Source organism: Phascolarctos cinereus, unplaced genomic scaffold (assembly GCF_003287225.1).
Source record: "Phascolarctos cinereus isolate Bilbo 61053 unplaced genomic scaffold, phaCin_HiC Scaffold_7;HRSCAF=346, whole genome shotgun sequence".
NCBI classification, from domain to species: Eukaryota; Metazoa; Chordata; class Mammalia; order Diprotodontia; family Phascolarctidae; genus Phascolarctos; species Phascolarctos cinereus.
The window spans coordinates 125,824,669-125,837,231 of record NW_027556180.1 but is presented as its reverse complement, the minus strand read 5'-3'; positions in this window follow the sequence as shown (position 1 = coordinate 125,837,231).

Below are 12,563 nucleotides of genomic sequence, written 5' to 3'. Positions count from 1 at the left end.
ATCTACCCCTCTTATTTTGCAAATTAAGAAACTGAGGACCAGAGAAATAAAGTGACTTTCCTATCACCACCTAACAATATGGATATGGCATTTATATGGCATTCATAGCATCATAAATAGTACTTAGCTTAAGAATATTTCAAACAAGCAATTATTTGAAGTTTGTGAGAAATATAATTTTAGCTTTTTAAAATTTATTTGTTTATTTGTAGAATAATATTTGAACCTTATTTTATTCCCCTCAGCCCCATCTGCCCACTTCTTACTACTATGAAAGAACAGAGAGTAGGTGTTATGAATGGCCAAAATTGACCCATCTCAGAGAAGAGGGCTAAATTCTGACCCCACTGGGTTTGGGTCTTGTCATAGTGAGATAAGGGAAGGGAAGCTAGCTATTTCCTCTCACCTGCCCAACTGTTGAAGATGCCAAGTTAGAGCAGCTTTTTACAGTAAAAGCCATCTGGCTTTCACTGTCCCACTGGGAAAGGCCTAGGGAGAGAAGAAACCAAAGCAATCTATTTCCCTTCCACCCACGCCACTTCAGCTATCTCAGGGATTTATCTTCAGTGGACATTTGACTCAAGCTCAGAGTTTAAAAACACTTCCTCTCCAAGAACCCAAATGGAAAAGGGGACTGAGGTTCAAAAGGTAGTTTCAGTTCTAATCTCCATAATTTAACTTTGTGGAATAGAGAGAAAAAGATTTCTTTTCAGTATTAATATCATCTTTCTTGAGAAAGAGGTGAGGGGAAAATCAAACAAAAAAAATGCAGTCATTCAACTTGAAATGAAAAGAACCACTTTGAATCAGGGACACTAAAATGTTAGCTAGCTATGTCTTAGGCCAGGTCCTCCCTGGACAAAGAACCATTGGTATACTTTGGCATGTTCCCCAAATAGACAAAACTTTTATACACATCTGCTGCTTCTTTCCACCAGGGGCTCACTTGAAAGAGTTGGGTCCGCTATGCATCTCCTTGCACAATAGCTTGGTTAGAGAGCCCATTGGCCAGTCATCAATGTAGTGGATGTGATAGTTACGTAGGTATAGCAAGAAGATAATGGCATCCTCATATACAAAGTCCAACGTGTAGATAATACACATGAAAGGGTTCTGATGTATCCGTAGCACCAATTGTCTCCCTCTGCCTTACCCCTTTCACTCTATTCTTAAACCGCTTCTACCCATCACTTCAGCCTAGAATAACCTTACCTTTCTTTTAAAAAATTTATTTTTTTCTGAACTTAAGAAAGAAAAAAAGCATTTCCATAACATAGTAGAACAGAAAAAAAGATAATTGTACATGAAACTGCAAACCTATCATTTACTTACTATTCTTTTAAAATATATAACAAAGTTGTCATGTAACTTTCTTTTTTTTTCCTTTTTTTCTTTCCTCTGCCCTACCCTACAGATGAATACCATTAGACAAAAATATGTATATTTTATATGTTAATATATATGTGTATACATACTTACATACACACACACATATATGTAAACCCATTCTATACATACTTTTAGTTATCATTTCTTTCTCTGGATGCAGATAGCATCTTTCTTTACAGGTCCTTTATGATAAATTTGGGCATTTATAATAGTCAAAATGACTTAGTCACTCAAAGTTAGAATCTTACCTTTTAGATGTCATGGTTCTTCATCTCTTTTGTTATGAGCTTGGGGCTGATAAAAGCTATTTCTCATTAGTTTTAAGATTGTCAGCCATAGAAAGAACTTGACCGATGAACCAATTGTCACTGGAATGAAATGATGAATACTCTCACTCACACACTGAAAATGTAGCATTTACATTATTGAAATCACTATTTGGAAGTTTACTATTAGGTGAGTCAGCTGGGATATTTCTAATTTTAAGCATATGCATCATTCAAAGTATCTGATCCTTAAAGGTAGAAGCACATATTTTATTTCTTTCATTTTAAAATGTCTTTAGATTGCTAAATAAACAATGTTAATAACAAAGATATAGAAAAAGTCATGAAGTAGAAATACACAAGCCTTTTCAAGTTTCAAGTGTTTGAAAATTTTTTTCACATCAATTGAAGTGCTTGGTCCTTCTTGTATTATTATTTGTTGACTTGTCGAGGAATGTCAGACCTGGGCTCTGCTTTTAGGGATCTGCCTGGGGAAGATAGATGAGTAGACTAAGGCCCTGCCCTTGAGGAGTATACATAGTTTCAGAGAGAAAGAGGAGACATCCCGGGTGCTATTCTTGAGGCTTCTCGGGTTTGAGGCACTGTCTATGAGCTTCAACAATATAGCCCTGCTAAGGTTTGACTCAAGGACACAAAGGATGATTCTCAGGTAAGTAATTGGGTATTTTCTTAGACTTCCCTCCAAGAAAGACAAAAAGTTTGAAAACTTCAGCTAAGTAGTCTTAGAAACCTCATGGAGGACCAGCTCTCAAGTCTGTAGCAATACTTTCTTCAGCAACCTGGAGCACCCTAACACTCTATCTCACATTTATGCTTTCATTTTATTTTTGGATACTTCAGGCCTGGGGTCAAAGATGTTCCTGAGAAGTTGCTGGAGGAGGTCTATTCTCCTCCAGTGGAGATGGGATCTTCTTTTATAATCTGTGTGGCCACACATATGTCTCCTGGTGATGGGTGGTACCTAGAGCACAGTGATGATTGTGGCAGGTCCCTAGGAGGTTGCCGTACTCCCAAGAATTTCAAGTCTATGAGTAAAGACAGATAGTCTATAGCTGCTGCCCCAACCTTGTCCTGTGCTGTTGAGATAACAAGAAGTTCCTCAAGCCCCAGCACATACTCTAGGTCTAAGAATCCTAGACACCTCCACCTTCCCTACACTCATTTTACAGATGAGAAAAATGAGACCCAAAAAATTAAAGTTTTGTCCAACACACAGGTTGGGTAAAGTAATAGAAATAGAATCTGAACTCCATTTTTTTGGTCAACAAATGCAAAGGTTTTTCACCCAGTGTAACACACCCTACTCTTAGTGTTGTGAGATAAATGGGCCCAGTTGTAGAGTAGCCTGAGAAACATTTAATTTTTTACATAAAATTAATCTGAAACTGTGTATAGAATAGCTAAAGCGGGAAGCGACGAAAGGCAGAGATACTTGTTAAGAGGATATTACAAGTAGTTCACGAAAGAAATAAGGACAGCTTCAAGTAGAGTGGCGGCAGTGAAAAGGAAGGGAAAGGAGAAGATGAATGCCAGAGTCATTATGGACTTGGAATCAACAGACATTGATGACTAATCCAGTGTGGGAGGGAGAAAGAAAGGGAGGAGACAAAGAAAGCATAGAGATTTCGAGCCAGAGTGTAGGGAAAGATGCTGGGACCATTAACAGAAATGGGGAAATCAAGAAGGTTTAGGTGGGGAAAATAGTAAGTTCTCTTTTTCAATATGGTGAGTTTGAGAAGCCTGAGAACCTTTGAGAGGAGGTATCCAGTAAACAGTTGTAAAGGAGACAATGTGGCTCAGGAAAGAGGTTACGAAGTCGAAGTATAGATTTGTCCACCAGTATGGATTTAATATTTGATGTCAAGGAAGAAAATGAGTTCATGAAGGAAGTATACGTAAAGAAAGAAGAGAAGATGGCCAAAGTGGAGCCTTGGGAAACACCTATATTTGAAAGACATGGCGAAGAATCAGAAAAGTTGACAAAGGAGAGTCCTGGACAGAAGAGAAGTCCAGAAGGAATCACAGACAAGCAAGACAGTTTTGAAAGTAATATGTTTAATTCATTATATACTTTAAAGAAAAATAAACTGTACATAATAGTCTCATGTACAATCTTCTGTTTTACCAATGCTGATATTTATTTCAGTTTATTAATTTTTAAATGGAGAAAAAGTGAAGCAATAGCCCAAGAAGTAGGAGACAAACCAGGAGAGCCTGGTGTAATAGAACCCATGGGAGAGAAGAATTTCAGGAAGGAAGGGGCTGTTAACAGCCTCATAGGTTCAAAGATTTCCAAGAGGAAGCAGTTCAGAGAAAGGGCTATTGGATATGGTGACTGAGAGGACATTTATGGCCTGTCACAAGAGCCCTTTCATGGAATTGGTGTATATGGAAGTCAGATTGCAGGAGGTTGCGAAGTGAACAGGTTGTGAGGAAGTGGGGGCAGTGAGAAGAGACATTATTTTTTAGAGGTTTGGCATTGAAATTGTGCATAGCAGCACAATGGGGTAATTGCTCAAGAGAGATGGTTTTAGAACAGGAGAGACATAAATGTGTTTGTAGACAGAATGAAAGAGTCAATAGAAAAGGATAAACTAAATATAAAAGGATGATACACTGCAAAAATCCCAGAGGAGGTAGGGAGAAAAATGGCTTTGAGAAAATAGGCGGTAATAAAAGAAATGAAAACCAAAACAGCCTCGAGGTGTCACCTCACATCCAGCACATTGTCAACAATGACAAAAGATAGAAATTTTTGGTATTGGAGGTGTTGTAGAAAAATAGGCACACTAATGTATTGTTGGTGGGACTGTGAATTAATACGACCATTTTGGGAAACAATTTGGAAGTATGAAAATAAAATAACTAAGATGCCTATACTTTCTGACCCCAAGATTCCACCACTAGTCTTATATCACAAGGAGGTCATTGACAAAAAGAAAGTACACGTATATATCAAAATATGCAGGGCATCACTTTTCGTGAAACCAAAGAATTAGAAACAAAATAAGTATCCATCAATTGGGGAATGGCTAAACAAAATGTAATACATAAATATGATGGAATATTACTGTGCTGTAAGAAATTATACGTGTGATTCTTACAGAGAAGTATGGAAAGATTTACATCAACTGTTGTGGAATAAAGTAAACAGAGCCAAGGAATCAATATACACAATGATTACAAGATTAACAGAAAGAACACAGCAATCAAAAGTGAATATTGCAAAATTACAAAGAATAAGCATGGCTCCAAAGAAGTGATATGAGAAGATACCCTCACTCTATTTCTTTGCACATGTGGGGAGGTCTGTGAGTACGGTTTATTAAATATATTTTCAGACTATTTTGATGTATTGATGAATTACGCTGATTTTTTTCTTTAAAAATATTTATTACAGGAATGGCTCTCTGGGAGGGGGAGGGATACTGGGGGAAATTTTGGCAATATAAAAAATCAATACAATTTATTTTTAAAAACATTTTTGAGGTTAGTCTTGCTAAAAAGAGAAAGGTGGAGAGAATGAATAAAGATACAGAGAAGTTTTGAAGTCTGTGGAAGTTGATAGAACCCATGTTGAATAGACTTTATCTTCTCAGACAAGTAGGAAACAAAGCCATTTGCTGAGAGAGGATTTGGGAAAGAGATTTAAAGCTTGAGGAAATTAGAAAAAGTTTAGAATAGCAGTTACCAAGAGTACAAACAATGAAATGAAGAAAAGGATTGATGAACAGGAGTTAGGGCTTACCTAAGGTTAGATATCATGATTTTTTTTAAACAATCAAAAAGGTTTCTTTGCTTTTTCTGATGATACCAATAGCCCAAAAGCAGGAGAGGAAAAAGAGATGGTAAGTATGGGAACTGGCCACCACATAGATAAAATTGGGTCAGTAGAGGGTGTTATCAAAAACATAGTTGATGGAGGCCAGACTGAAAAGGGAGCCAAGAAAAGATTAAATAAGACAAATGGCTTAGGTTAATGGGGAAAAGTTGAGGAACTGAAGTTTATTATGATCAGGCAACAACTGTGTTGAGTGGGAGCTGGAGAATGAGATAAGTGAAAAGCATGTTTTTGTTTTTCAAAAAAGGGAGTTCTAGTGTCAAAAATCCTAGCCTCAATATAATTTTAAGTAATGTGACTATCTTGGGGGAGAACTAAAGGGAATTGGAGGTGAGGTTTTTGTACTTGAAGAGGTTAAAGATTACGGTTGTTGTTGTTGTTGTTTGTGCTTGAAGAGGACCAATGACATCAACAGAGTGATATCTTGAGTTGCAAGTGAATTGGATTTAAGTGAGGCAGAGCAGTGCAGAGTTCTCAGCCTCAGAGTCCAGTGGCAAGACTTTGGTCAAGATGACTGACATTGGCTCTGGATGCAGTGTGAGACCCTGGTCTTTTTAAGCTAAGGTTTTTCTCAGGTCTCAGTTTGTCTGAGGCAATTGCCCCTTCAGTAGTTAAAGGCTAGGTGGGAAGTGAGGCAAAAGATGGCCTAGTTTGACTTCACAAAAAAGCCGTGAGATCAAAGAGTTAGATGAGTCACCAGTACAGACATAGAAGTCATGGAGGATAAGGGCACTGGCAAGATGACAATGCTCAGACTTTCTGAAAAGTGTGGAAGCCCCCTTTTCTTTATTTCTATAATTTAATTCTTCATATCTTGTAAGATCATGAAGTTTTAGAGCTGGAAGAGACTTTACAGGTCATGCTGCCTCATTTTACAGATGAGGAAATTGAGACTCAGAGAAGTTTAAATGACTTGCTTAGGGTCACATAACTAATAAGTGTCTGAGGTGGGATTTGAATCCAACTCTTCCTAACTACAAATCCGGTGCTTTATCCACCACTCCATGTTGCCTCATAAGGGCGAAACATGAGCCATGATACAAATTGCAAGCTTCTTGATGTCAAGGGTTGGTCCTATTCATCCTTATCCACCTTCCTCCCTACCCCCACCCCCCACTGCAATGGCCTAATCATGGTACCCTACACATAGTAAACACTCAAATAATATTTGTTGAATGATGTTAGATGTTGAGTCAGGAGACCTGAGTTCAAATCCTAGCTCTGCCACTTAGGATCTATGTGACCTTGAACAATTCACTTTGTCTAAGTCTCAAGATCACCATCTGTAATGATAAAGTTACACTAGATGACCTCTGTGGTCCTCCAGCTCTAAATCTATAATTCTATGAATGAGGGAGTGAGTAAAGAGGATGAGGAGGGTTTCGGAAAAGTTCAGACCACTGGTTGTTGATGTGGCAGAAAGTGGTTACACCCTAGAACAGTTGTGCTACTGTCACCACCCATTAACAGTGTCTATCACTTTGAAATTCCAATACATGTGACCATTTAACAACTCTCTTCACCACCACCCTATTATGCCCTTCAACCTGGGAAACACTGATCTAATACAGCCAGAGGAGTTCTTTGCCCCAAATACCATTTAGTTTATTCACTTTGCATAATAAGGAGCAAAAGGAAGCACAGAAAGCTCTGGAGAATTGCCACATTAATATGATCCTTGGCTTCTCTTCCCTCCCCCAATAGGCTTGGTGCCATCCACCGCCTTGAGTTTTTGTGCCCAGGGTTATGTATTGTTTCAATGTTGCCCTATAGCCAAGAGTATCTTTATTCACATTTGTAGCTCTCCCCTTTGGTGAACCATATCGGGAATAGTTGGTCAGAAGGTGGCCTTTTCACGGAAGTTCCAAAAGGACAGTTGTGTATTAAGAAAAGCATTTGATGGGTGCTTAATAAATGATCCTGATGATCATTGTGAAATCTAGTGATTTTGTCGCCAGCAGGGTATTTATCACACACCCAGCAATATCTCACACACAGCCTTGGTCTAAATGAAAACCTGCTGCTTTGGAAAAGCAAATGGCTAAGACACCAGGGTTATGCCCCTACTCTTTCCAAAGCATCCTCAGGATCTTTAACTCTGACCCAGACAGCTGCTGGTGATAAACAGGAGTGTCAGGAGCCGAAACATGAGCAACATAACCAATGAAAATACTGTTCTAAGTCCTTGTCTGCAATTCACCTGGCTTCTGATCTTGGCACTCATGATATGGCCAGAATGACTTAACTCCAAGTGCTTTTTGAACTTACAAACTTGTCTCATTGAGAAATGCAGCGACATTGATAACAGGGAGATCTAGATATAGAATACTCAGGAACTGGTAGTACAGGCTAAGTGTTTGAAGCGTAGGTGGTGTTGTGAAAGATGGCATGATACACCTATACTAGGCCTTATGGATCAGGCTAAACACGAAGAACAAAGATGCATTCCAGTATGTCTAATTCATCATTGAATAAGCAAATTAAATGTGTTAGAGAAACTACTCTGTCTCTTGAAGCAAGAGGATCTCAGTCCAAAATCCCACCTGCAAACCTGCCTGCCTGCCTGTGAAACTTCGGGACACTTCTCTCTGGGCTGCAGTTTCCTCATCTCTACAATGGCAGGGTCCAGCTGGATGATTTCCAAGGACCTTTCTAGCTCTAGCTGCCAGAAACTAGCTGGTACCATTTCCCTCATTCCATCCCACTGTTCATAAGCATTGTTGGTCCCACAGTATGGGGGGGAGAGAAGGGAGGAGAAGGACAAAAAAGAAAGGAAAGTTGTAAAGTCATCTGTTACTTGCCATGTGAAGTCAGCAGCCAAGGAAGGGATTGTACAAGGGCAGCTAGGTGTGATAGAATACCAGGACTGAAGTCAAGAAGACTCATTTTCTTGAGTTCAAATCTGGCCTCAGACAATCACTAGCTATGTGACTCTGGGCAAGTCATGTATCCCTATTTGCCTCAGTTCAAAATGAACCGGAGAAGCAAATGGCAAACTACTCCAGCATCTTTGCCAAGAAAACCCCAAGTGAGGTCATGAAGAGTCAGACACAACTCAAAACAGCAACAACAAAAGAGATGTAAGGGCAGCCAGACGGTCAGTGGATAGAGCACCGGACCTGAAGACCCAAGTTTAAAAAAATAAAATCCTCAGACACGTACCAGCTGTGTGACTCTGGACAAGTCAATCACCTTTGGTTTCCCTTAATCTGCTGGAGAAAGAAATGGCAAGCCACTCTAGTATCTTTGCCAAGAAAACCCCATGGACAGTGTGGAGTAACAGAGTTGGACATGACTGAGTTAGCTCAATAAGAGCAACAACAAAAGAAGAGATGTAAGAGAGGGAACACAGCTAGACAGGATAGAAAAAAATAGATTCAGATAACTGAAGTCAGAAGAACTGGATCCAAATCTGAACCCTGCTAACTTAGGTACTTTATGGACCTTGGGCAAGTTATTTTTCAGGAAAATTGCATTTTCTGCCACCACTTTTTATTTTAAGCCTCATTTACTTCCATGTTGTTCAGTCATTTCAGTCATTTCTGACTCTTCATGACCCCATTTGGGGTTTTCTCGGTAAAGATCCTAGAGTGGTTTGCCATCTCCTTCTCCAGCTCATTTTATAAATGAAGAACTGAGGCAAATAGGGTTAAGTGATTTGCCCAGGGTCACACAGCTAGTAAGTGTCTGAGGCTAGATTTGAGCTCAGGAAGAAGATTCTTTCTGACTTCAGGCTGTTGTGTCACCTAGCTACCCATTTTATCTCCATGCCAAATGATAACAATAAGGACAAAATAGTTCTAAAATATAGCATTTTGAGGTTTGCAAAGCATTTAAAAATATTCTCTTTTGATCCATATTATTTCCACATTCACTTTATACTCCAAACAAACTAGTCTATGCAGTGACTCCCAAAGACAGCCAGTCTACTTTGCTCCTGTTGGTGCTGTTCCTTCTGATTGAAATGTCTGCCCTCCCTTCCCTCCTTTGCCTCTTGAATTTTTATCCCTTTTTAAAAGCTAAAGTATATCCCCAGGAAACCTCTGATCTTCTTCCTTCCTCCCACCTCCACCCCACCTACTTTGGTCACCATTCCATATAACCTTCTCCCAGGGAACTTAATTAAATTTGCAAATTTCTGATGAACCTTATCATAAAGTAGTGTTTATTATACCTACATGTTTTTGTATGTTTTTCTCCTCCTAACCTGTAAGTTCTACATAGATGTATACCATGTAATCTATCATCACCAGTTCCTAGCACAGAACTTTGCATAAAGTAGTGGTTTAAGTAAATGTCTGTCAAAGGTTGAATAAATTAATATATTTTAAAAATCTGACTTGAATGATGAGTTTCTTGTGCCTTCACATCATCTTTGTAAAAACAGCTCCCCCTTTTTCCTCATCAATGGAATCATTTGTGATTGAATGTTGAGAATTTCATTCTTGAAATAATAAAAATTACAACAGCTGACATTTGTAGAGTGCTTTAAGGTTTGCAAAGCCATGGATATACATTGTATTATTTGATCCTCACAACCCAATGTAGTATGTACTACTTGTGTAAGTAAGCCCATTTTCTAGATAAAGAAATCAAAGCTCAGCAAGGTTAAGTGACTTCTCTGAATATCTCTTGAAAGCCTCCCCTGTGTTTTAGGCTGACTTACCCTATAGAATTTGGGGTCTCATGCAAGTTAAGAATTTTTAATCTGCTCTGCTTTCATCGAGGAAGAACTCCAGTACATGCCCAGATAATGGCTGTATCCCAATTACTGCCATATCATGCCTCCATTCCAGGTTTGCAATTTGTTTCTTGAATAGATTACCCATTTCTTCCTTTTCTTAAGATAATCAATACTTTTCCATCATGGGTGTAGTTTTTTTCCCCCTCCATTGATCTCACTCATGAATTCTGTTTTGGACATATTGAGTTTTAGATGCAAAGATCTCCAAGTATGTCTAGAACAGAACTTATTATCTCTCTCCATAACCTACCCCTCTTCCTAACTTCCCTATTTCTATCAAAAGAATCACCATTCTTCCCATTCACTCCAGCTTTACAACCTTAGAATCATATTAAATGAACCCTTCTTTCTACTTTAGCTATACCCAGTCCTGTCACGTCAATTTCTATCTCTACAACATATCTAACCTCCATCCCCTTCTCTTTTCTCACATGAACATTATCCAAAGTCAGTCCTTCATCAATTCTCACCTGAACTAATTTGATGGCTTCCTTATTGGGCTCCTTCTCCCAATTTTTTCCCTCTCCAATCCCTTACTTGTAACTACCAACTGATGTTCGCAAAACACAATTCTGACCATGTTATTCCTGTTCTCAAAAAGATTCAGTGGCTTCATATTGCCTCTAGTACAAAATGCAAACTCTTCTGTTTTGCATTTAGGGATCTTCCCGGTCTGGCTCCAACCTATCTTTTCAGACTGATTTCTCAATACCCTCCCTGATGAGTTCTACATTCCAGCAAACCTAGCCTACTTGTTCCTCATAGGGGAGGGCCCAATTCCTGGCTCTGGGTGTTTGCATAGATTGTCTTCATATACCAGCATTTCTCTTCTTCCTCACCTCCATTTTTTGTAATTCCTACTAGATACAATGTTCAGCTAATATGTTACCTCTATAGTACATAAAGCTTTTCCTGATCAATACAATTTTTTTTGAGCTTACCCATTAAAAATTTGTATTGGAACACAACTTATCCCCCATTGCAGACCCTATGGTCAGGATTGCACTGGTCAAAGCTAGCAGACAGTCTTACCTTCAGAGCTTACCCCAACAATGCTCTATTTCCCTTTTCTTCTATATTGGACATTGATCTTTCATCCCCACCTTTGTAGGAGGGATCACAACCCTTGGTCCTACCACTCCTTTTCCAATGGTGATGGCCTTGTTCTGTGTGGTAGCCCTGATGCATTGCAAGAATTCTCGGGAACTGATATCCGTCCAGTAGCTGACTCTTAGAATCTTCAAGCTTCTTTATCTGTCTTATTACTGAACTCACCAGTCATTGTAATATGAACTCCTTAAGGGCAGGAGTGGTTTTCTTTTTTAATTTATATTCTCAGAAATTTGCAGATTTTCTAACACAGAGTAAGCACTTAAATGAAAACTAGGAGTATGTCCATCATTTGGGAAATGGCTTAACAAATTATGGTATGTGAATCTAATGGAATATTATTGTGCCATAAAAACGACAAAAGATATGGTTTCAGAGAAATATGAGACAATTTATATTACCTGGTATAGAGTGAAGTGAGGATAACCATGAGAAGAATTTATACTATAATGAAAATATTAAAACCTACTTTTTAGTCAATTAAATGACTGACCAGAATTCCTGAGAACCAGTGATGAATACACACCTCCTCACAAACAAGTGATAGACTTAAGGTGCATAATGAGATACTCACCTTCAGAACCAGCCAATGTGGAAAATTGTTTGGCTTGATTGTACATATTTGTGATAAGGCATGTATTTGCCATGCCTATTTAGCATATAAGGCTTTATATATGTCATTTAGCATATATGAAGTATGCATATCTGCTATTATGCAAATTTCAATAACAAATATGGTTATGTGTTCATTTAATGTTTGATATGCATATTAGTATAGCTATATTATGTATATTTCAATATTTTTGATAGTGGGGGAAATAGAAGAAAGGAGAGGGTCACTGCATCATTATCTTTTGAGAGAAGACAAGACAAGACAAGAGAAGGAAGTCCAGAAGGAAACACAGACAATCAGAACAACTTTGAAAGTCCCATATTGAATTTATTACATACTTAAAAGGTAAGCAAGCTGTAGGTAATAAATTTAGCATTTCTTAAACAAGCATTTTCTGTTTTATTTTGTGTATGCAAATGGTTATTTTATTTCCAGTTGGTTAAGTTCACCATAAAAAGTTGCTAACTGCTACTGTGGCTATTTCCTGTGATTTATAATTCACCACAAAGGGTCCATCCAATGAATTGAGGGCCTTTCTCAATTTCTCCTGACATAAGGACATCAGTAAAACCCTTGGAC